The sequence below is a fragment of the Odontesthes bonariensis genome, chromosome 20 (genome assembly GCF_027942865.1).
Source record: "Odontesthes bonariensis isolate fOdoBon6 chromosome 20, fOdoBon6.hap1, whole genome shotgun sequence".
NCBI classification, from domain to species: domain Eukaryota; kingdom Metazoa; phylum Chordata; class Actinopteri; order Atheriniformes; family Atherinopsidae; genus Odontesthes; species Odontesthes bonariensis.
Window position 1 is genome coordinate 7,362,838 of NC_134525.1, and position 26,020 is coordinate 7,388,857.

The 26,020-nt window shown below is 39.6% G+C and overlaps 1 protein-coding gene and 1 pseudogene across 1 annotated transcript in view; both read left to right on the forward strand.

Moving 5' to 3' along the window:
- The first annotated feature begins 548 nt into the window (after nucleotides 1–548).
- LOC142370486 (uncharacterized) lies at nucleotides 549–18,999 on the forward strand (annotated as a pseudogene).
- A 433-nt stretch (nucleotides 19,000–19,432) lies between these two features.
- LOC142369653 (enhancer of polycomb homolog 1-like) overlaps nucleotides 19,433–26,020 on the forward strand; it is a 37,041-nt gene continuing 30,453 nt past the window's right edge. Inside the window, exons 1-2 of the mRNA XM_075451978.1 lie at nucleotides 19,433–19,701; nucleotides 20,365–20,485. The gene's annotated coding sequence lies outside the window, so the exon portion shown is untranslated. The remainder of the gene's footprint in view (nucleotides 19,702–20,364; nucleotides 20,486–26,020) is intronic.

Here is a 26,020-nt window from a genome sequence, read left to right on the forward strand (position 1 = left end):
TGGCCGAACAATTTAGAAAGCCAAGCGAAGCAAAAATGGCTGTTGTATTGCTTTCTAATACCAGCTTTGTGTTATATGTGAACAAGTACGATGGAAAGTGCCTTTCTCTTTTCTTCAGCTTCTCTCAGCAGAAAACCAGGGAATTATTCTCTTTATCTTTGGCCCTTCTGGAGAAGATCATTTACTGCTCAGAACCCTGAAACATAAGCCGGCAGATCCAGTTGTGACTGCCATAAGAAAGTGGATAACAGAGGCAGGGAGAGGTGGTGGGGTCCCCTAGCTCGTGTCTCGCACAGGATGTATAGAGGAACCATCTGGTGTCACCTGCAGGGGGAAGATACCCCCATCCCCCTTCATGTTCTTTTCCCACACGGTTGAATCAGTCTGTTGTATAAACTGAACAGTGGCTCAGTGTTTTGTGAGACGCTCAATGTGGAGATTATTTTCCTTAAAGAGCAATTACAACTCCACCCTACCTTAATGATTGGAGAGGAAAATGCGGTCCACATTTTAGTCAGTAAATTGCTTTCCTTCGTTTTTTTTTCCAGATGAGCCCACTGTTTGCTGTTCTGCTGTTATTGTGCTGCAGACACAACGCCACAGGAACCCAAGGTGGGTCAATACTTTTCTCATCGAGGAGGCAATGAAAGTAAACTGTCTCATTATTCTTCCTTTTCAGAAATTCTCATTTAGATGGTAGCCTGGATCCCACCAGTTGTTTGCAACTCAAAGTATGCACACGGCATCTCCTATGGGCTGAGCCACTTTAAATGCAGGGTGGTTGCAGATGTGATGAGACAGCAAGTGGACAAAAATTCACTTCTTTTTGTCAAATTAAATGGCTTTGTATGAAATCACTCATTCTTGTACATGTGCTTGTTGTGCAGTGCCTTGCAAAATTCACCCCCTTGGCTTTTTACCTATTTTGTTCAATTCCAACCTGTAATTTAGATATTTTTTAATCTTATTGTATGTGATGGATCTGCACAAACTAGTCTAAATTTGGTAAAATGAAATGAGAAAAATATATACATAAAAAAAGAATTAAAAAAAAAAAATGAAAAGTGGTATTTGCATAAATATAATATAAATATATTAAAATATAATATATAAAATATAAAGCTCTGGTGCAACCAATTACCTTCAAAAGTCACATAATTAGCAAAATGAAGTCCACCTGTGTATAATCTAAGTGTCACATGATCTGTCAATATAAACACATCTTTTCTGAAAGGTCACACAGGCTGAAACACCACTAAGGAAGAGGCATCACACCATGAAAACCAAGGAGCACTCCAAACAAGTCAGGGTTGGGTTATAAAAAAAAAAAAAAAAAGTATCCAAATCTTTGATGATCCACTGGAGCACCATCAAATCCTTCATCTTCAAATGGAAAGAACATGGTACCACAACAAACCTGCCAAGAGAGGGCCGCCCACCAAAACTCACAGACCGGGCAAGGAGGGCATTAATCAGAGAGGCAGCACAGAGACCGAAGTTAACCCTGAAGGAGCTGCAGAGTTCCACAGCAGAGACTGTAGTATCTGTCCATAGGACCACAAGAAGCCGTACACTCCATAGAGCTGGGTTTTATGGAAGAGTGGCCAGAAAAAAGCCATAACTTACTGTTAAAAATAAGAAGGAAAAGTTATGCACGTTGAAGTTATTTAGTCCTATTTGTTTTTTGCTTCACAATAAAAGAAAAAATTAAAAATACATCTTCAAAGTTGTAGGCGTGTTCTGTAAATGAAATGGTGCAAACTCTCAAACAATCCATTGTAATTCAAGGTTGTGAGGCAACAAAACATGAAAAATGCCAAAGGGGGGTGAATACTTTTGCAAGGCACTGTAATTCAGGCCACACAGGCCTACTGTATTTAAATGGAACATCAAGTACAAGATATAGATGATTTTTATAAGTGTTGAAACGGTGTTTCATGAATGGATGTTTGTTGATAGTTTAGTTTTTCAGGGTTTAGAAACAGAAATATTATGCATACTGGTACATAACAAGAGTGTGAAAAGAAAACTTGGACTGCAATGTTGCAACATTTATTAAGTGGAAAATGTAACTTTTATAAGTTTTCTGTTCTAACAACAGATAATTCAGACCACGAATGCTAAAGTCAGACGGTCAGGAGCTTTGGAGAGTGTCTGGGAGCGGGGCCACACTGTGCTCGGTGTACTGACGAGGTGAGTGGCCTTGGAAATACTTTGTTTCTATTAACTCAACAGCACTATGAAAACAGTTCCCAATGATCCGGTTCTGTTACTCAAACCGAGAGATGCTTCTCAGTACAATTAATTATTTGTGAATAATCTATGTTGGTGTGTGTCTGAAGCCTCTATATTTTCTTTGAAAGATTTATTTGAGCATAAAATAGCAATAAAATGTTTCAGTATGACTAACGCATGCAAAATGGTTATTTAGGAGGCTTCAGAAATTGATCAATGCATTGTTTTAAAGCTAGTTTGTGTTTTCTGTTAATGACTAAATGCTAACATTTTTTGGAAGATATTTTACTCGGACAATAATAAATCTGTGGTGTAACAAGCAACAAGTTTTTAAGCAAGGGCAAAACATGGAAAAGCTATGAACAATGCCAAATCTACAAAACAATGCATCATTAGGGATAACATGTGTGTTATCATATGGCACATCTCATGCTGTCATTTGCATGTTGTCTTGAACAGTCTTGCGCTCATATTATGATTATAGGACATGAATGGAATAAAAGAGGACGTAGAAGCTGCCATCAGATGAAAGCGCTGAATGGATCCATTATTTTTAATTACGTTTATTTTCATATTGAAAGATGCAGCTCTGTTGTGCGCAGACAGAAGAAACGGCTTTTCACTGTGGCATTCACATTCTCTTTGTGTCTCTATTAATAACAGCATCCCTGATATTTCTTGATTCAAACTGCTCTTTTGCACAAAAGCTAATGAATCATTCATTTTCCAGTATTTTTAGGGCATATAAGGAGTTGAACTGAGCCTAAACGCGTGTGACGAATTTTCTAGAAGTGGGCCAGCACATATGGGAGAATGGCCAGGGCAGAGGACGGGATGTCTTTTTAATCACCTGGAGAACCCAGAGGTATTGATGTCCTTTTCGAGTGATGTCCAGATCACCTATCACCTCAAAGAACAAAGATTTAAACAGCCCCACAGACAGATGACCCAACAGAGAGAGTCCGTGTGGGATGTTATACCAGCACTGTTGTCTGTTGTTAAAAACAATTCACATATGTGAGCCATATCATTTGTGATCATGGTAGACTTTTCCTGCCGTCTGCGGGGTTTCTTTCTCTGTTTCTTCAAGTTTACAGCACTCACAGTGTTTTTAAGGCACAATAACCAACCATTGCAAGTACAGCATACAATATGAGATTACTTCATTGTTCCTGAAAAGAAATTTGGCTTGGACAACAGTACTACAAAAAGCTAGAGGTGAACTAAGCTACACCGACTGAATAAAGCACATACTCAAAACATTGCACACCCCTCCCACTAAATATATGAAATATGACCATAACAATACCCTCTAAAACCATTGATAAAATAGAGATGAATAAATTAAAACAACAAAAGAAATAGTAAAGCAACAAGAAAAGGACAAAAAACAGTTTGACCTATTTAAAGATGGATCATTCGTTCAGCAGTGTTCCAGAGGTTAGAAGAAATTACAGTTTTGAAACGATTGCTCTGATATTTGATGGCCCTATAACGTCTCCCGGATGGTAATAATTCATTTTCAGAATACAGAATATGCAAATGGTCAATGGGAATTTGTTGTGCCTGGCTATTGTTTGCAATAACTTTCATGGCTATTTTCATCAGTTTCTCGATCATGTGTTTGCGCTGCACAGAGAGAGCCAAACCAGGCTTTCATATCTTATATGCAGAAGTTGTGTTGGTTTGGGAATCCAAGTCCAATATTTCCTAAACATAGGGGTGTTACACAGGGCCTTAGCAACAAATACTAACCTCATAAGTCCAAAATCCCCCCAACAAACCTACCTACAAAATAAATTAAACAATCCAATGTTTTAAACAAAAATCATCTTCTTTTTACATATCAGATTTTATTTTTAGCTGTTCAAAATGATATTTCATGTAACCTTTAGCTCCTGACATGGTGAACTAAATGAGCCTTCTTCGTTGGCTTTAAGAAACATTTTATGGTAAAAGTAAATAACTTTTATCAAATTATGTTACAGAAAACCATTTTGGACCTTTTGAATGAAATCACAACACATTTACTTGGTTCAGGCTTGCTAAAATTTAAAGTTTGATTTTAAGGTGTTATTTATCAGGACATTATTTTTTTTTTTATCATCTAGTCTTAGCTAGGTCTTCAATTAAGTATATAGAACCTCAAATGAGAAACATTTCAGGAAAACAAAGCCAAAGTGTAGAAGAATTCTGAAAATCTCACTGCTTCGTTAAGAATTAAGAGGGTAAGTAGCAGTCAGGTGCTGCTAATTCAATGCGTCAGCAGAGGTTTTGACCTTTTGCTGATCTGGAGCATTCAGGTGCGTATAACACAATGCCAAGGACATCAGTAATGATCTTGGAGAAGCGATTGTTGCTGCCCATCTGTCTGGGAAAAGTTTTTTTTTTTTTTTTTTTTTTTTTTTATATTATTTTTTTTAAAAGACAGCTTATCATCAATGAGTTCGTCATTGAACTCCTCTGTGTACCAAAGCCTTCTAGAGTCAGCAAGAAGATGTAGGGTCTTGAATCTTACACTAAACACTGTAAAGATGTTCTCTTCACTTTGTTTACAAACTGGAGTACTGAGTTGGAGAAATGTTAACCAGTCAGTTTCCTCACAGCCTCCTTCATGTATCTACAAAAGATTCGAGGGGAAATGGTTAAGTTCCACTGCTCTGAACAATTCAGAATTACCTTAAAGCGTAAAAAGTGTGTGATCTGTTTGTACGCGTAACTATAGGGATGCATGTCTGTCACGTTTATGCTGCGATATTATGTTTCCAAAATAATGACTACATTTTCCCATCTGAACCCCAGACTTGCACTACCAGATTAGTTCTACCTTTCAGTTAGGGTGACCTACCTAATGTCATGAAATTAAGAGCAGACATAATGGAAGAAGTAATACCAGCAACTTTAGAAAGGGTCTTTTAATCTTGATTTCAGTCTATTCATCTCAGGAAATGCTGGCTTACACATTTTTTCTTGTTACTTTTTTATATCTTCACCTTTTCCTTTTGGAATAGCTCTTCTGTTGAATTGAATGCAACATACCTGAGGACTGCCGAATACAATTACAATCTTACTATTGGCCACTGAGCAACACCATTAAAACATCTGGGGATCAAATGTTTTTCTTAAGAAAGTTAAGAAAAGGGTGAGCATTAGTTTTCACTTTCCCTCTTTCAGTCAGATAATTGCAAATCAAAAGCCTATACTGTCTTCGTTGAAAATCCAAAAAGCTTTGTTGCATTTGTTGGTACAACAGCATTGTCCTACTCAGAGGTGGAAAGAGTACTGAACATTTGTACTCAAGCACAAGTACTGTTACATTGCTTAAATTGTATTCAATTACAAGTAAAAGTACTAGTGTTAAAAAAATACTTAAGTACTCTAGTACTAGACTACAATTCACACGAGCTCACCAGAACTGGACAATAGAGGATTGGAAAAACGTTGCTTGGTCTGATGAGTGTCGATTTCAGTCGCAGTCAAATTAGTGGCGGTGTAGGTACCAGATCGGCTCGGCATCCAGATCGGCTCGGGGTCCGTCGTCTGCTGAATACGTCACACAATATGGCTGTACGCTTGAATGGGAGTACATTGTGATTGGCTGTACGTCGGACAGTTGTGATTGGCTCGGAAAAAACTGTTGCGTTCGACTTTCACGACAGATAGACAGAGAGATGGATACTATAGATAGATATATGCCATTACTTTATGCTAATTTTTGAGTGTGTGTATTTGTCTTATTTACTTAGACTGTATGTATGTGTATATATATATATATATATATATATATATATATACATATATATATACACACATAGACAGAACAACTTTTACAAGTTTTATGTACAGGAGTCCACACGCATATAGTCAAAGAGGTTATTGTTGCTCAGCACACAAACAATACACAAAACTGAATATCAAGCTTCTCTTCAGAGTGAACCAAGGCCAAAATGATTCAACAAAACAAACTAGATTTTAAAGGTTTGGGGCTAGTGGTGGTCAAGGTATGGTACACACTATTTTGTAGGAAAAATTTAATTTCTTCGTAAAAGCTCTCCATAGCTGCTGCCGATCACCGAAACACCGCGAAAAAACTCTCCAACGTACAGCGCCTAGTTAGGGTTACTATGGCTAATACAGCCAATCACAATGTACTCCCATTGAAGCGTACAGCCATATTGTGTGACGTAATCAGCAGACGATGGACCCCGAGCCGATCTGGAAGCTAAGCCGAGCTGTTCTGGTACCTAAAGCGGAACGGAAAATTTCCGCTTTCCACGAACGCGTCAATTTCTGCTAACACGTAAACGGACCTGGGAACCTGAATATTAATTTGAGACGCGCCAGGTTTTTCAACCAAAAACAGCTCAGCTTATACAGTGAAATTACTGCAATGATATGACCATTATGAGGCCATTACCATTATGAGTGTAAACAGTTCAAACAATTCAAATTGTGGGCGTACTCAAGTAGTGAACTAGATCACATGATGTAAATTGTACTCAAGAATGAGTAAAATTACACACTTGAAAAAAACACTCATAAAAGTACAAGTACCCAAAAATCTCCTTAATTACAGTGACGTGAGTATTTGTAATTCGTTACTTCCACCCCTGGTCCTACTGTTCATCAGCACTGAAAAAGATCCTGCTCAGAAATCCCTGAAAGAGGACCGTGTCCTGGGCCCCTGACCGTCCTGCCACGTACCGAACCACCCCATCCTGAACCTCGCCACCAATGGAAGCCTTTTCCCAGAGCCTGGGATGGGGGGACAGATCTCCCGTAACCTGGATTCACCATAGGATTGGCTGGATTCCTTGATGCAGGCAGCCACGTGTGAGACAATGCAAGGAAGCCCTACGAGGAGCAAGACTGCATGCAGCGATTGTTGCTTTTGTCTGAGTCAGAGTGATGTAAAAAGAGAGTGGCGACACTCCCATTTAGACTTCTATAGAAAGAAAGGAATGCAGAAGTCACGTGGGTCACGGAGACGCCTATAGTTCCAAACAAGGGACGCAGCTCCGTTGATCTCAATTGCTCGTCAAGATTTTGAACCTTTTTGTTTTTTTTTTTCCATTTTTAAGCATAAGCTATCAGAAGTATACTCTTAGACATCATTATTTTTACATTTGGTTAGCATGAAATGATGTTAAAAATGTAATGGATTTAGGGACCTAACTGAAAGCTTGGTAAAGGAGGCTAACGTGAGGTAACGGGATAATCTCACTAAAGTCTGTTAACTTTTTATTGTCAGGTGACATTGTGTAAAGTTGTTTTGATTGTTAGGTTTTAAAACATTACCAAAATACTATATAGGCCTATAGTAATAATACATTTTTGATATTTCTGAAGTATTTTCTCTGATAAATTGATGAAATTACAACATTTTTTGGCATTGTGAGGCATTAGCTGACAGGTCTTTAACTAATTAAGTAAGTTTTTTTCAGCATGACTTTGCAGCTGCGATAATGAATTGTTTCTCTCTTGTTGTTGTCAGGGTGGTCAGCTGATGTGGTGGTCGCTGCTGTCATGCTGCCATGGATCAACCCTCATTAGTTCCAGACTTCAGCACATTTCTATAATGTCCAAACCCTTAAATTTGATCAAATACAGTTCATTGTTGCAGATTAATCTAGCCAACAGTATAAATAGCAGTAAAATAACTTCTTTATTAAGGCTTGTTTTACATTTTCCATGATGACATTTTATAATAAAATGTTTGGTTTAAATCTGTTTGTTTTTGCACATCTGACACAATTATTTCGTCATTTAATATGGTTTAATCAGAAAAAAAAGTTTAGATTAATATTTTAATCAATTAATTCATATTTTACAATAGTTTTCTGACTTGAAGCACAATAAACAGGGTTACAGATCCATGTATTCAGTTCACATGAGAAATATAGAATAATTAGGTCTTCTACAGAAAAGAACAACTCATCCCGGCTCATCAGTCAAAGCATCTGCAGCCACATATTTCCCTCCAAGTCATTTAAAGCTTCTTTAAAATAATCTATTCAGCTCAGCTTTGCCATTCAGCTCATTGTCCATCTGACACCAGAGAGAACAGACAAGACTGAATGACATCTTCTACAGATGGAGTGTTTGGGACAACAGGAGTAAATCTGGGAACAGACAGTAATATCATGCTCTGTTGGAGGTATGTAGATCTGAAGGTAATTAATCCGGACCACTGGCATGATAAATATAAAGTATAAGTATAAAGTATAAAGGAGGACAAGGTATACCTGTCCCCTGCTTGCACCCTCTACGATTTAAAACGGTGATAAATGTGTCTCTGCCCCCAGTGGCGATTCTAGAGTCTGTGGGGGCCCCAAGCAAAAAAATCCTAAGGGGCCCTACCGACCAGTGTTTGTCACCAAAACATCTGACACCAATAAAAAATGTATGAAATAAAATCTCTTTTTATTCCAAACATGTTCCAAACATGACAAACATTGTTATTTTTAAAATATACATGTAAAGAATAAATAAATAACTAAAAAAGACTACGTTGGCACTTGATATTCGCCTGTTGCTCTTTATCTTCCGGGTGTAGCTGGCCATCCAATAATAATTGTGTTCATTTAAAGATTCTTTGTGACAAGTAAAGCTGTTCATGATATCGATTTCATAAGTATGGTTTTTATTTTCCACTAGCCTTGAATTTCTGGCGAACGTTGCCAACAATCGCAAACACTCTGAGGGGCTAGTTCTCTGGGAACATAGCCCACAGTGGAACTAAACGTGAGTTTGACGAAGTCAACAATGCAATTATGGAATTATAGAATGGCATGTTAACTAGACAATCTTTGACTAAATCATTTAAATTTAACTCTTCAAAGAAAACATGTTCACCACGAACGTTCGCCACTGTTTGAGACAGTTTATAAAGTAACTAGACAATCTTTGATTGAATGCACCTCAGCTCTCGGGGGCCCCCTAGTGGTTTCGGGGCTCCAAGCAGTTGCCTGCCTTGCCTGTTGACAAGGTGCGCGTCTGTCTGCCCCTCCAAAAAAGAAAAATGTTGATAAAATACATAGTCAGTGAAGTGATCAATGCACATTATTGGTCAATATTTACCGAAAATTGCGTTGTAAATGTCAAAGTTACCGTTTTTGTGCTCCGTCCCGCTAAGATCTGTTCAAACTGACTGACAGCGCTGTGATGTTTAGAACTATTGAGGCTTAAATGAACCACGTGACAGCCCTAGCGGCGACGTTAAAGCATGTCGCAACTCTGTATTTACTCTATAGCTCTGGTCTGAGTGGGCATTAAATGGAGCAAGTTAAAAGACTGCAGACAACACACGTGGGGGCTTTCCAGAATGTTCATTTGGAAAACTGCACCAGTTTTGGGAGCATTTTTGGAATCATTCTTTTTCAGATAATAACATTTGACTCAGGTAATTTCATGCTGAAAGGTTTTAGATGTAAGCCCTAAAGAGTATACAGTATTACTCATGTGCAGAACCAAAGAGGTAATTGATTCTCCAAAGCCTGTCAGAGACAGTATTATCGCTCAGTGTGTTCAATTTCCTTTTAGTTTGTAGTTCACTGACTGTTTGATGCTCTTCACTTACAGGAACACACTGACTGGCGAAATGTGATTCATCTACTGGTGGTCTTCCACTTTGCTGGAAACTGCAGATTAGGCAGCATCGTACTTCTAAATGATGGAAAGTGTGCATCAAAGGAAGACTGTATACATCAGAAGACATTTCCAGAAATCTTTAACTGATTTTCAACTTAACTGATTTGGATGGACCATTTGAATTTGAATGCAGTTTTACTTGAGCTAGCGTAGACAAAGGTACAGCTCCTAGATATTTTAGGCAAAAATATATAATAGCTTTTACTTCTGGGGTTTAAGCAAGGCTTCATCAGGGCTCCCTCTGGGATAGGGGCCATGGTTTTTGTCCAGTTTCACTATGGGTTAAGACAGGGAGACCAGCTGTTTAAGAACAAGGAAGTTCAGCCGTTCACCAACTGAAGTTCTCTCCTTACGCTTGATTACTAGTTAACTTGGTTAAAAACCAAACTTGTTTGCCTGTGCATTGGTTTTATGACACAGTTTCAGAACTGTACAGTTAAGTTGCTGATCAGCTACAGTTCCTATTATAAAGTCAGGAATAACCCAGCAAGAATTTTAAATGAGATTTCAGTCTTTCAGTTCTTTTCACATAGAGAAAAAGAAGAATTAATACAACATTTTTATTTGTCATATATGTATACCCAGACAGAAGCCAAAGCTTCACCTCAATGGAGTAAATCATCACAATGGTATCATTCCGTTTGTTGCATGCCTTGGCTCGCTGTGGTCTCAAGGAGCACAGTGTTTAAAGATATTGCAACGTGTGCTAAACTGATCCCACCTGCAATCCTTGCAGTGAAATAAAGGTCTACAAAAAGAAGTCAAAAACAGTGATTTAAAGGTCAGAAGAAGATGCTGACAGGCACATCATGGTGGGAAACAGCTGGAGTGTTTGTGGAGTGATTCAAATCAAAGCTTCACCTCTTAATCTCGCTGTGCTTGTGTATAAACAGCTCGGTTGGTGTGAGCTGCATGGAGGGTGCTAAAACATTGGTAAGCTATCCTTCTGCTTGTGAGTGTAGGACTTTAACCCTGTGTGTTAAGCATCCATAAAGGTCTTGCATTTCATTCACGAGAATGTTACGTGTCTTGACCTCATTCCAGTCCGGGCAGTTGACAGGTGCAGTGAATATGGATGCATTATTAATCCATTTCTGTCTGGATAAATAGCCACCCAAGTCTGAAAATGGATGTGTTCACTGCGGGCTTCGCTCCCCTCTGAATCGTACTTATCTATTTGGAGGAAATGGAAGGTCTGTCAGAGAGACTGAATCAAATGAGCATCAAAATGAGTTGTTAGAAAGGGAGGAGGTGGGTGGCGGGCAGCAATCGAGGGAAGAGGGAGAGCATGCTTAACTACTGATTACTCATATATTCTCCAGCCTGACTGTTATGCATTGCATTTCTTATCAGAGCTTACTCCCCACTGTCAGCACTACCCTTCGATGACTGACATTGAAAAAACACTGACACAGAAGAGCATCCTGATTATCTCGTTGTCACCAAAGAATTGATGTACTTATATTCGGTAAAGCAGGAGCTTTTTCAGAGGTTATGTTATGCTTTTGGTGGTTTCCATTTTCCTTTGGTTTATTATTGGTGTGCATACCTTTGGGCTCACTGATGATAATCAAAAAGAGCTTTGTGAATTGATGTTTAAAAATTATTTCAGATTTTGAAGTTGCAATCAAGCTAAATCACTCTATGAAATAAATCTGCTTGAGAAATGCTAAGTTGTGCATGTGGTTCCTGGTTTGAATCCCGACTGGGGCCTTTCTGAATGTAGTTTTCATGTTCTCCCTGTGTATGTGTGGGTTCTCTTAAGGTACTCCGGCTTCCGCCCACTGCCCCAAAAAACATGCATGTCAGGTTGACTGGTGACTCTAAATTGACTCAAGAAATGAGTGTGATTGTGGATGGTTGTTTCTCCCGTTTGTCTCTGTGTGGCCCTGTGATGGACTGGCAACCTGTCCAGGGTGTACCCCGCCTCTCGCCCAATGACTGCTGGGATAGGCTCCAGCCACCCCGCAAGCCGAAACTGGATTAGGCAGGTATGGATAAATGTATTTGTGAAAAAAAAGTTGAATAAAGACGTCAAGAAAAAAAATTCTTTTAGAAACATTTTTTCACAGATTCAAAGCAGAAAACTGCAGATTATGAGAGCAAATGTTGACCCTGGGTCCAGTTAAATATTTAAAAAATTTTCTCCTATCATCTTTTCCTTGACCTTGTTAGAAAAAAAAATCACAAAGTGAAGGAAAGATGGTAGGAGACATTTGTAAAGACTTGAGAAAAGACAACTGCACTGTCAAAAGAATCCAACTACAATTACACAAAGCTGTACTGTAGCTCTTCAGCACTGAGCACAGATGTTTAGAAAATATTCTATTAAAAAGGCTTTTGATACCACATCTAATGCAAAGCAAAGAAAAGAAAAGAGCACAAAAGTGAAACATGTTTTTGTCACAGGCTCTTCACACCCTCCTGTACTCATATCTATCCACACAAATCACATTAAGTACGACTGGATGAAAATAATTGAGCGTCACAAGTTGCAGCCGCAAGGAAACGTGGGATAGAATAATTTCCTTTCTTCATAAACATGGTGAAGTGTTTCCTATGCTAAAGGTTATAAAATCTTATTGACTTTAATCGGAGCTCATGCATTTAATTATGCAAACAAGGAAAAGGCCTTAAAGAGACAGTAGCTACAACAAAGTGTTTCAGGCAGAATTGTACAACAGTTTTTGCAACAGTACTATGTAAGAAAAGGTTTTGTTTTTTTTCAATAAAGTATGTAAATCTGATCTGGCAGTTGCCCCAATTAAAGTTATTAACATGTAAATTAGCATAACATCTGCACTTTAATTCTTAAATCTGCAATGACTATAATAGCACTTGAGTAAGTTTGAGTGTTTGAGAAAGACTCCCACCGCATTACATCTTAATGATGTATGTTGCAGTCCCCTGTTCTTCCCATAGGCTTCCAAGAGATAAGGGGGGTCTTTTTTGCACTGTGAATAGAATAAATGTTCTTCGTACAAACCTACACAAGGTTAATTTTTGTTTTACTGCGATGCATAAAAGGTCATTTAATTTTATCATGACACATAATGACTAGTAAGATACGTATAACAAGTTTTCTGATATTTTTTTGTGTAAATATGCAGATTAGCCAATGTGGCAACTTCTTAAAATTCCACAGGGATAAAGCTTGCATAGATTCTTGATGAAATGATGTCACATTAAAGAGCTTTGCACTGAATTTTCTTGCTGTTGTTGTTCATGCAGTTACAGTGCTTTTGTTGGGGACTATTTTCATCTGATGATTTGGTGCTCTTTGGGTATTTACAGGAGCAGGGAGGAGCATGTCAGACTGACTCAAAATAAATCACATACTCAAGTGCATTGAAATGAAAGAGCATGTCACCCTGTGCATCGGTATCTCTCATCAAGCTTATTTTAGAACAGTGCTGGATGCTGATGGGGACGTGAAATCAGCTTTCCAGCTTTTTTAGACTATGTTATCAATTCACTGTACTTTTGAGCTTTTATGGGATTTGTTGATAGTTAGAAAATATCAAATTTCAACAAATACATGAGTTGTTTTTCCATCCATTCTTTCATCCATCCATTCTTACATCAACCCAAACATTTTCTGCCACTTGTACAGGTCCTGGGTTGCAGCTAACCAAAACATTTAATTATTCCAGTCTGCCCCGAGGCCTCCTCCCAGTGAGAGGTGTCGAAACACAAGCCTTGGGAGTAGTCGAAAGGCAACCCATCCAGATGCCCGAACCATCTCAACTGGCTCCATGAACCACTTTATTAGGGTGGATGGGATTGAGTGCCCCAGTTATCTAAGGAGCAGATATTGTTAAGGGCAGGTTGTTCCTAGTAGGATCTCCCAGAAAATTGGTCCTCAGAGAGGGGGCAGACAAAGGAAGATTCAATAACCCGTATTATGAATAAGTCAAAGGAATCCAGAAACCTTGCAGAGGTTAGGAATACCAGTGCCTACCCTCCCATAAGGGTCCTGTGCAATGTAGATTGGACAGTAGTCTGACGCCGATGCCTTCTCTGTTCGATCCATAATCGCTGAAACTGACGATAAGATCCTGAAAAAAATTATTATATCCAAAAATAAATTCCACATTTTACTGGAATTCTACTACTTTCTCATCTCATTTGTCCAACAACAGGGTTTGTTTTTCTTTATCACGATCACAGACCCTGTAAGTTTTGCCACAATAACATCACCCATTGATTTGAAAAGTTCCATTTTAAAGGTTTGGGATTGCCACGTTGTTGTTTTTTAACTGTATGTGACAAATGAGAAGTGGATCTGATAGGGAACTCCCTATATATGCCACTGTACTCAAACATAAAGTAGCCTCGTCCGATAGCATACACTGCTCTGCATAATATTTTACACTAAATGAGACCAGAATAAACAGAGTTCTTAAAGAAGAGTATAGACTAAGGGACTGAGACTATAAACCCCAAAGGAAAATTATTGCTGAGGTAATAAATCAAGTGAAAAACTACAGAAATTTTCTTCATATCTTAAAGAGCCACCTTATCTTTTAAATCAAGGATGCCTTCCCTTCCTGGCCTTTGAAAATAATGCAGGTTTAAGGCATTTCTCCAATTACTTTACTTTTCACACCCAGAAGCTACATGCTTCATTTATATAAATGTATCAGTGCCTATGCTTTGAAACTAAATTTAGTTCATCTTTGCAGCTGCCATAATGGGAAGGTTGCTAGAAAGAGTAGCATATAAATCAGCTGGCAGACTGTCAAAAAACACATACTGTATTCATTCATTTATGTTAAGGATATTGATGCTTTGCTGCAGGGCCAAAGAAGAACCTTCCCAAAATATGCTGTCAGAATGCTTCCCAACAACTCCCACAATATCCTGCAGATAATTGGCAAAGCACACATTGTTAGTGAGGCAGGAACTCCCTTCCGACAAAGGTCATTAGCCACATGTGTGTAGCCTGCTGACACCTTCTCATTTTTAAGAGGTTAACTGTTTTATTGACTGCAGCCACTGACCTCTGAGATTGTCATGGAGTACAGCAGCCTATCGCCGGGTTATCATATCTCCTATTCTTCACACTTTAAGGACGAAAGGCCAAGGCACAATAAACTTAGGAAGAGATTCTTCAACATCACAAGAAATGACAAGTTGTGTCGCAGCGTGCGTGGCTTTGTGTGTGGTAAATTCTGTTAAGTGATGTTAGTATGTGGCCATTGGCAGTTGAGGCGTTGGTAATGCTAATTATAATTACCTCATTAGAGGAGTATTATAATTTGTGTTCAAGGAATTCTCACCTCTTCACCAGGTGAGCTTTTATGGCAGAATTGCAGCACCTCAGTGTGTGACCGCTTCAGAAAAAAAACATACCATGTTATTACTAAGCTCCAATGCAATTGTGAAGAGATTGAGGTCTTGCTGAGCCTCTTATGTGACTGATCATGTCAAAAGGACGGGGTCCCACACAGCCAATCACGTAGCCATGGCAACTGCACTCTGGAGAGTGGTGCAAGCAGGTAGGAGAAGCAGCTTCAGTTTTGCTAACAAGTCTAATTTCACATTATTAAGGGAGGAAACAGGCGACAGATGTTTGTTTCTGTGCTGTAGATGTAACGAGGAAAGGATTTCCGCTGTGATAATCTATCAGACGTGTGCAGCTGACATGGAAAGTGTATTTGTGGGAGGAGTATGCACGTCAAAAAAAGCAGCAAGAAAAGAGTGCTAAGGGTACTGCAGGGAATTTTGTTTTTGTAGCTGTGATAAGTACTGAGACTGTAATTTTTAGGTGTAGATAAATACAAGCACTGTTAAAGAATGTCTATCACATACTCCAGGGGAAACATTTCTTACAATTATCTGAAAACACAAGCTCTTTCACTCTGAGGTTTTTGATATCAGCACATTATGAAAACCTAATTTGTGGTTTGTCAGAATGCAGAAGTAGTGCTTTAAAAACAATGTATAGCCTTATCGTTTCCATAGAAATCAAAAGGCTGAGCAGCATCATTAATTGATCATCAGTAAGTGTGAGCCCCTCTGTAAAAGCAGAAGTTTTGGCAGTTTGTTTGTCTGGAGCATTCAGGTGTGGGTTAACACAATCCCAAGGAGGAAATACATAAGCAATTATCTGAGAGAAGCAAATGTTGCAACCCAACACTTTGGCAAGGGTTATAAAATCTTTTCGAAACTATATGGAGTCCATCATTCTAAAATGAGAAGGATTATTGACAGAAAACATTCAAGACATTTGTTAGTTTTCCCAGGAGTGGATGTCCCAGTTCACCCCAAATTCAGACTGTAATGCTCCTAAAAAAAAAACAGGAGGCAGGAGCTACATCTCAGACTCTATAGTCCTCAGTTAGCATGTTAAATGTTAAAGTTCATGACAGCACAATTAGAAAAAGACTGAACAAGTATGGCTTGTTTGGAAGGGTTGCAGGAGAAAGCCTCTTCTCTCTAAAAAGAACATGGCAGCTCAGCTTAGGTTTGCAAAGCTGCATCTGAACAAACCACAAGACTTCTGGAACAATGTCCTTTGGACAGAGCAGACCAAAGTGGAGATGTTTGCTCATAATGCACAGCAGCATGTTTGGAGAAAATCAAACACAGCATATCAGCACAAACACCTCATACCAGCTGTCAAGCACGGTGGTGGAGGGCTGATGATCTGGGCTTGTTCTGCAGCCACAGGACCTGGGCACCTTGCAGTCATTGAGTCCACCATGAACTCTTCTGTACATGTTTACCAAAAGCTGGCTTTTTTTTAAATCATGAATTAAACACATTATATATAAACAACTTGTAACAATAACAAGGTAGAAAACTTCCCTTTCTACTCTAAATACCCTTTTCAATAAATAGAATTTTTGATTCTAATTTTTAATGAGAAAAAATTCTCACTTGGTCTGAAGGAGTGTGAGATGAAACGTGCCCACCTGATCTCAGTTGGTCAGTCTGGTGTCTTAGCAACAGTGCCTCCTTCCCTAGACCTTCACATTAGTGTGGAAGCATGCACAGAGGGGTGCAGAGTGCATTTCCTGCTGAGGTATAGAGGAAAAGAACACTGTCTGTCTGGGAAGCTCTTGAATGAGGTAGGTAGTGCTGTTTGTCAAGCATGCACCAATATATCAACATTTTGAAAATAGTTCTGTCAGGTTGTACAGCTCAATTTCTTTTTCTTTAATTGATAACATGATCTTAACTTTCTTATAAAAATGAATTAAAAGAAAGGCATCAACAGAATCTCTTTTTGGTAAATAAAACCCTTTAAATGTGCCCTTTTTGCTTCTGTTATCATGGATAGTACTTTACCCCAAATACAAAGTGTAAAAAGTATAATCCTTGAAGTTGTCTAGTTTTATTCTTTAACCTATTGTCTGTAATCTATTTGTGTTTGAAGAGTTGCTTAACAATGTCACATTCAGACTGAACAAGCACACTAATTCCATCTGAAACACTAGACAATATGTGCCTGATGAAAAGCTGCGGCTTACTTTGTCTGTCAAGAATGCCCATCAGGACTGGATGTGATGCTGATTACCGCAGCACTGTCAGGCTCTGTTGTGGTGCTGGGTGTGGCTTTGTTGCTGCTATGGAAACTGCTCAAAAGGCATCCAAGACTAAAGGGAGTTTTCCCGCTTCTGGAGAAAGCTGGAGCAGAGATACTCAAACAGGGTGAGGCAGGCCCAAACAAATCCTTCTGTCAGTGGCTGTCTGTCAGAAGCTGTGCAATATATGAAGAGATGTGTCTTGGTGACAGGTTTACACAGACTTACTGACAACTAAGACATTTAAACAAGGTGCCTTTGATACAGAGGTGATAGATAAGGTGAAAGCAAAGGGAAGACAGGATATACTGACAAATGACTAAATGTTCTCTAAAAATAATCATGTAGCATTGTACGTGTATGTATCATAACATCTATCACTCAGTCTGTACTTTTGTGAGTCATATTGAGTGTCAGAAAATGGCATATGCTTCCACTCTTCCCTGCAACAAAAGTGCTGTCAAGACAGTTGTCAACTCACAATATATCTGAAAAAGAAAACCGTGATAGCAGCCATGGAAGGAAAGCTGCTTTACAATCTGGACTCATGTTATGAAGAACAATCAGACACCATCATTCATCTGAACTGCTGTCAGCAGATGGCCCAAATTGTTTGGCAGGGTGCAAACGGATGTCGATGTCTGATTTATTCTCCTTTGATCTCAGCCTGCACTGCCAGTCTTTAACTCTTCCCTTCAATGCATTCTCTGCACGCACACAAATTCAAACCCCTCATAAGCTGCCTCTGATAAAAGGTTACTTGTCTGTGGGATACATTTCTAGCTAATGTCCTCACACTTAAAGGAAATCCACAAAGGCTAATTACATATTGTTCGAGATTTTGTAAGGCATTTGCAGGGAAAACCTCATATATGCCGATGGCTGGCTCAGCTGTGTAACTTCAGTCTCAGAAGGCAAGAGATAGCGAGGTGAGCAATCTGCTTTATGCCTTGTAATTACAACGGAAGCGCAAGTCTTTTCACGGGTCTCCACTGCCCTCTAGATGATCTGAGAGGAAAGTCAGTTATTGGAATGATGAAGCAGCTTCCAACTCATTTATGGTTCACTGCAGTCATAGCCAACTCAAAAAACAGACTCTTTTGTATTCCAGAAGGTGACTGAATTTGTGAAAACAGATACGCTGATACTAAAACTGATATACTGCAGTACACTGTACAAATTTAAACAAATGGCTTATGTATCTGCAAACTGAATTGTGTAAACAAACAGAAACAGGTTGTTGTTCAAATTTAAATGGATATTAAGGTTTTCCACTGCCTACAGATGGCTGCTGATGACCTCACTGGGAGAGCTGAGCAAAGCAATATAAATCATTGTGATGCCTCCTCCACTCCCAGAGTCTTTGGACAGGTGTGCCTGCAACCTAAACAGCAAGAGGATGGTGGGAGATGGTCGTGAAGCATCACAGACTCCATATGCTTTTCTCTGCGTTCCCACTACGCAACATTCTCTTTCTACTGTGTCTGATCATTAAAAGAATGTGTGTTGCAGCCAGTACAGCATCAGAGGACGCAGCCCTGCCCTGCCCTGCGACAAGAATCATGTGAAGAGGCAGTGGTGAGGGGTGGAGGGGGGTGAGCAGAGCTGGTAACCATAACAAATACAGCAACTATTGTAGAAAAACAATGGAAAAATTACATCAACTGATGCATCTTATCACTTGTATGAAAGGTGCTACCTCCAGTAGGGGTCCTCAGGCAAGACCCCCTTACCCTACCCGCCTACCAGTGTAAGTCACTTTTGATAAAAGCGTCTGCCAAATGCATAAACATAAACATAAACATCACTTTTTGGTTATAGGGAGGCTGAAAAAAACCCCAAAACATCACATTTTCTCAATGGCTTATTTGTTCGTGTTTTTTGCATGCCTTATTACAGAATTCAATTTATCATTATCGAGGGGACCAGTGAGCTCATCATCCCCAAGCTCTCCTGAGCTGATTGGTGGAATGCATCGTCCAATCACAATTCGCTTCCAAAGTGGCTTGGTGGTCAGTTTGGATCCTTTTTTTTTTGGTCGAACTAACCTTAGCGAACTATACAAATTTCCCGTCTGCCACGCGATATCACCTTCTTTTGTTCAAGCTTTTGCTTTCAGCGACCTCTCAGTCTTAGTTGACCGCAGTTTCAAAAGTAAAAAGACGGAAAATCTTCTCCATTCAGGCGTCCGAAAGGGAGCTAACCAACGTTAGCATTGGGCTAGCATGACAACCAGAAGAACTGCCATCATAACCATCCTCTCTTGTGGCTTTGCCAGCAGCAGGTAAGTTGCAACTCAAAGTCAAGGCAGATTCTTAATTTTCGTCTAAGTGGGAAATGAAAGTGACGGCTTTTGATAGCAGACAAGTTAGTTGTGAGTTTAAACAAAACTGTAGGTAGTCTGACCGAGCAGGCAGGTAAATGGCGCAGGGTCAGGGTATTTGGGCTAAGCTAGCCTCAAGCTAACAGTCTCTCAGTAAGCTGCTGTGTCGCTGGTCCCTGTGCAAACACAGATGGTTAGAAACAAATCATAAATCCGTGAAAGGTGTTTTGCGGTCGACGTCGTGGTGGTGTAGTCCACAGTTTGTCGTCCACATACGCTAAAAACAATATTTGCCCTCCTTTGGTGTCGTGTCCTGCTCTATTTACCACTCTACGCCTCCATATATGGTATTACTTCTGTGCTCTTTATAGGGTTGCAGCAATGCAACTTACGACTGAAAATGATTAAACGTGCACTTGTTTAAAGCTGTGTGTATTGTTAGACGGTAGCCAAATTCTACTCGAGTTTTTTTCCCCGGTGAATTCACATATTTTGTTGGTTGTAATGAATCCCCAAAAGCAAAGAAAACAATATGACAGTTAAAGCTATCTATTTTAAACTAATTTAACTCGATTAATGATGTCTGAATGAAGTCCGTCTCTCTTAACACACTCTGTTTTGCAGGCCTAGATTATGGACTACAGATCCAAGCTTATCTCTCCCTGGTGGATGATGATTATCATGTCTTCCTCCCACATCTGGATCATTCACAAATGCCCAAAGGAATCTCTACTTACCGCTGCAGGTTATTTGCTTTTTTTAATCACTCTCCTCTACTAGGCTACATGGTACAAAACTATCCTCTTACTACATCAGTTGTGGTCCTGCATGTGACAGTGTAAAAATGGATTGCCAGTTTGGGGCTGTGATGCACTCTAAGCAGACTCAAACTTTAAATGTATGTGCAACTATTTATTTCTCAACATTGTACATACTTACATTTGATATGTTGACATTTTGTGATGTCACAGGGCTGCAAACTTTTTCCACCTGTAGAGATGTTGCTCCCCACAACATTTTAGAAGCTCCCCTGTTGCAAGGCAACACATCGATATTTTTTCCCCATCATGACTATGTTACTCTGAAAATATACCTGCTTTGGAACATGCACATTTGTGGCTGTGATGGCTACCTCATGTATCCTGCGTTCTGTTTTGAGGGTCTGTTTTGCACATCCTCAAACATTAACACCACGCTAACGCAAAATGCAATGCGGCGGTGACCGGTGGATGATTTTTGGAATCAAACTCAAAGCAACAAACAAAGAAGTTGTGTAGTCTTGGTTTGCTGGTATGACCCCTTGAAAAGCCCTTCAGTAACAGATGTGGCATGTGGGCAGTGATGTGAACAGTTATACCACAATGGAGCTTGATTCTTACATGAGCGTGAGGGTAAAGCAAGTATATTCTCAGTTTTGCTCATAAATCCTTTATTTAGACACTTATCAACCATAACATTATGACTACCCACCTAATATTGAGTAAGTCTCCTCTGTTCAGGCCAAAACACCCCTAACAAGTTGAGACATTGACTAAACTAGATCTTTACTTGGAAGCTGTGGGGTCTGGCACTAAGCCGACAAGAGCGGATCCCTTGTCCCAACACATCCCACAAATGCTTGATTAAATTGAGAATTTGTAGTTGTCACCCCAGGATCGTTGTGGTCCGAAAACCATTCTTGAACATTTTTTTTTTTTCATTGTAGCAGGGTGCACAGTTATGCTGCTGAAAGAGGCCACTGCTATCAGGGAATATTGTTTTCATGAAAGGGTGTATTTGATCTGGAGCAGTTTAGGTTGGTCTTGCATGTCAAAGTAACAGCTACATGAATGGCTGAACCCGAGCTTTCCCAACAGAACGTTGCTAAAAGCATCACATTGCCCCCACCTGCTTACCTGCATCCATCAGCTTATCCTGAAACTATATATACGACACCCCAGGTAGGTGACACATACTGACCTGGTCGTCAGCGTGATGTTTAAGCCACCAGGCGTCGTGGTCCAGTTTTTCTCTCTAGCATAGATTAGCTGATGTGTGTATATGGATCATTCGCAGACACATAAATGTGCTTTCTGTATCGTAAAATCACATAAAAAAAACCCCCAACAACCATCCGTTTAGATGATGCATTTTAACACGCATGTAATCCCAAATTGATATTAAAGTGAATAGTATGTTTATTACCAAAGCTTTTGTAAGTAATAGAAATAGAATAGAATAGAAAAATACTTTATTTATCCCCCAATGGGGGAAATTCAAATTCGTCAAGTAGCTCAACATTTTTTTTTAAATATTTACAATGATTGAATTAACAACAATATATAATATAATATAGTTATATAAATATATATATAATATAATGCTGTTAAGTTGAAAAGATATAAATGTGTTGCTTTGCTTTTTTATTTTTCAGTTTTAAATTTACTGATTTATACAGTGTGTCTCTCTCAGTTGTGAAGGAGACATTGTTTAAGAGGAATTCTTTCTGTTTTCCATGGACCCCAGGAACATTTTCACTTGCAGTCTTAAATGCTGTATTAATTTGATATTATTCAACCCATCTTGAAAAATGTTGAGTAGATTCCTGTCTTTACCCAGGGGGCAAAACCCCAGTTTTTGCGAAAACAGACACAGAGTGTTGTAAAAGGTTTGACACCAGAAATGATATCTAGGACCTTCAAGGATCACAACCTGGGTGGACAACCCGGTCAACTAGCTGCTGGAAAGCTACAGGGGGCCAAAGACCTTCTTTTTGGGACATGTTCCTGGCGGAATTATGTAAATGCATATATATAGGCACTACAATGGCATAAATAGTCACACACCTATACAATTTGGCAGAGAGTATCCTGACACATAGGGGGAAGCAGGACAAAAAGATTCTGGGGCTTGCTGCCACTCCATTTTAAGATATCACCCTCAACATCCCAAAAAAGACAAAAAAAAAGGTACTGTTGGTCTGACAAATTCTCATGAAAGTTAATATTGTTCAGCGCTTTATGGTGAATATCTATGCCTAATATGTATATAGAAAACTTCCCTAATTCATAAGCTTCCATTTGAGTCCAAGATAACCTTTCTATCTCAAAGATTGCACTTGCTGTTGCCAAAAGTCTTCTCTATATCCCAAATCGAGATATATGCCATTGTAGTGCCTATATATATGCATTTACATAATTCCGCCAGGAACATGTCCCAAAGAGAAGGTCTTTGGCCCCCTGTAGCTTTCCAGCAGCTAGTTGACTGGGTTGTCCACCCAGGTTGTGATCCTTGAAGGTCCTAGATATCATTTCTGGTGTCAAACCTTTTACAATGCTCCGTGTCTGTTTTTTCGCTTTGCCCCCTGGGTACTTTGAATTACTGTTCAGACATACAGTAATAACCTCAGTTCATCTGTCCCTTTATAGTTTGTGTTTCATGCTGCTGCCGTTCATTTAAAGGGTGGGAAACGAGTTTTTACGACAAATATTTTTCCATAATGAGATAATTATTTATAATGCCTGACCTCCTCTCAAAATCTCAGCCACATAAACCACAGGAGCCCTTCCTTTCAGAAATAAAGGGTCACTTAGCCATAGATCACCTGCTGACTCCTGGTCTGACTTGCCGAAATCCCAAATTTGAGACTGTAGTGGCACAGCAGGGACAGACTTGATATTCTTTTTAAGATTTAATAGCTCGTTGCTTTCTCTAAAGAGCTAAGAGATGGTACTTGTTGAGATCACACAGTTAGATGAGAGCCTGTGGGAATCACTGCTGTTCTGTGGAGTTATCATCATGATAAAAGTGTTGCAGTGGTGCATCTCGTTAAAAGATGAACATGTTCTCTAAAAGTAGCCACAATATGCAACATTTTGCTGTAAAAACACGTTTTAACTCTGCGAATAGAATAGTTTTAAGGCGTTGACTTAAAAGTGAAAAAGAATCCGATTTTTACTAAATTGAAACCAGAACCTGACTTAAACACACATACTGTCATGCCTTTTTATTGTGGCTGAAAAGAAAAGGTCCAGGTCCTCTGACATCGTATGAACAAGGCACATATATAAAGATTATTAGCATTAAAGGGATAGTTCGGGATATTTGACATGAATCTGTATGGCATCACCATAACCAGTGTCGTGCATTCAAACTGACTTACCCCCGACAGTGTCCTGTGAGCCGAGTTTTTGTCCAGTGTTGGTCAAGGCGAAAGTAGTCCGGCTTGTTTGCTGGGGTCAAGAAATTAGCGCGTTTTTCTTCCCAAAACAGTACGTGTGCTAAAGAGTGATTTATTTCATTACAAAAACCGAAGCCGGCAAAAGTCACTCCTCCTTATCACTTGGGCCCTACTGTCTCTCGTTGTGAATCAGTGCGCACGTCATTCTGACCGCGAGCTGTGCGCACGAGTCTTTCTGTTCTTTGGCAGTGCTCAACACTTACTCTGCAGACAACTGGCCATCGGGTCCAGCTGGTCTGGGACGCCTCTTCCAGTTGATCTTGGGAACATGGAAAAAAGTTCTCAAGACGCCTGCATTCAGGAGTGCAGGGAAGTCACCGTTATTTGTGATGCAGGCAGCAGCTGTCCCGCGGCCGCCGACATCCTCATCTATGGAAAGGTTTTGTATCTGGGGCATAACTAAATCCCACTCGTGGCAGCAGTAACATTCCACCTCTGTCTGCATTACTTCGCACTTCAAACAAGTGCACCAGGATTTGTCGGCCACCCTGGGTATCGCAGCTCCAGCAGTGGCTCCAGCTTCTGTTTCCATCACTTCTCTGTCCACCCTCTCTCTTTCTGCCCGATCTAAGTCCATTTGGCGAACTTCCTCCTCAGTATAAACGGGTTCATAAAGATACCCCCTTGGCTCTGAACGGAAGTCAATATGTTCCTCGTCGCTCTCGTTGTCAGACATCTTCCCGAGCAGTAAACAAAGTGAACTCGTGCGCACAGCTCGCGGTCAGAATGACGTGCGCACTGATACACAATGAGAGACAGTAGGGCCCAAGTGATAACGAGGAGTGACTTTTGCCGGCTTCGGTTTTTGTGATGAAATAAATCACTCTTTAGCACACGTACTGTTTTGGGAAGAAAAACGCGCTAATTTCTTGACCCCAGCAAACAAGCCGGACTACTTTCGCCTTGACCAACACTGGACAAGAACTCGGCTCACAGGACACTGTCGGGGGTAAGTCAGTTTGAATGCACGACACTGGTTATGGTGATGCCATACAGATTCATGTCAAATATCCCGAACTATCCCTTTAAAGGTACATACACCCATTATCAGTCTTGTTCTCATCATGCAATGACTCGTTTAGCCTTGCAAGATTTTAAATCTACTTCATGAATGTATTCACATAGACATTTTCATCCAATCCATGAGTTTTTTAATGGCTTTATTATTCTGAAGGTACATTGTTTTATCGCAAAGACTTAACGCCTGAATCCAATACAATTTATTTGTAAAGCACATTTAAAAAAAAATATATATATATATATTTGACCAAAGTACTGTACACTTAAAATGATAAAAAAAATAAACAAATATATATTATGTGTTGTTATATCACACACCCATTAGTTAGAATATAGGTATACAAGAAAAGCATTGAGCAAAGAGTGTGTTGTCTGAGGGTGTTTGGGTTGACGCAACACTCGCAGTTGCCTGGTTTGCGTCGAAGGGAATGCAAAAAACCAACCAAATGACATGTGAAAACTGTGTGTAGTGTGAAAATCGCCCTTTGGCTAACAGTTGCGCTGCAGAAATGTTCTTTAGAAGTAATGTGACTGGCATGTTGCAATTTCTTGTTGATACAAGCAGCAAACCTCGTTCCTTGATGCTCTGTGATTAATTCCTCTTCAAAAGCTGATGATGACTGATGACGGTGGCACCTGGAGTCATTCCTGTATTGACTTTTTTGTAAGATAACAGTTCACTTGAAATTCGTCACTAGAGCCATGATGTTGTCCATCATTTTGACGCGGAGCAGTAAGATTAAATGTAATTAGTACGGGGTTTGTTTATGAATATTTGAGTCTGGACTTGGAGCTGGTTTTCTACCATAAAGTTGACTTTTCAGATTTTCAGTCTTGCTTCCTCTGCCTTTGTGCAGGCAACACACTTGTGGCTTTTAAAATAAACTACAGTAAGATGTCCTGCAGCAGCTGTTAAACTAAGAATATATTATTTGTTTGATTTAACCGACAGAACGTGGTGTGATCTTTTGTGACAAACGACTGCAGCATTTCGGAAATGATCAGGTTTGAAAGTTGCTTATTCCTTTGACTGTTGTTGAA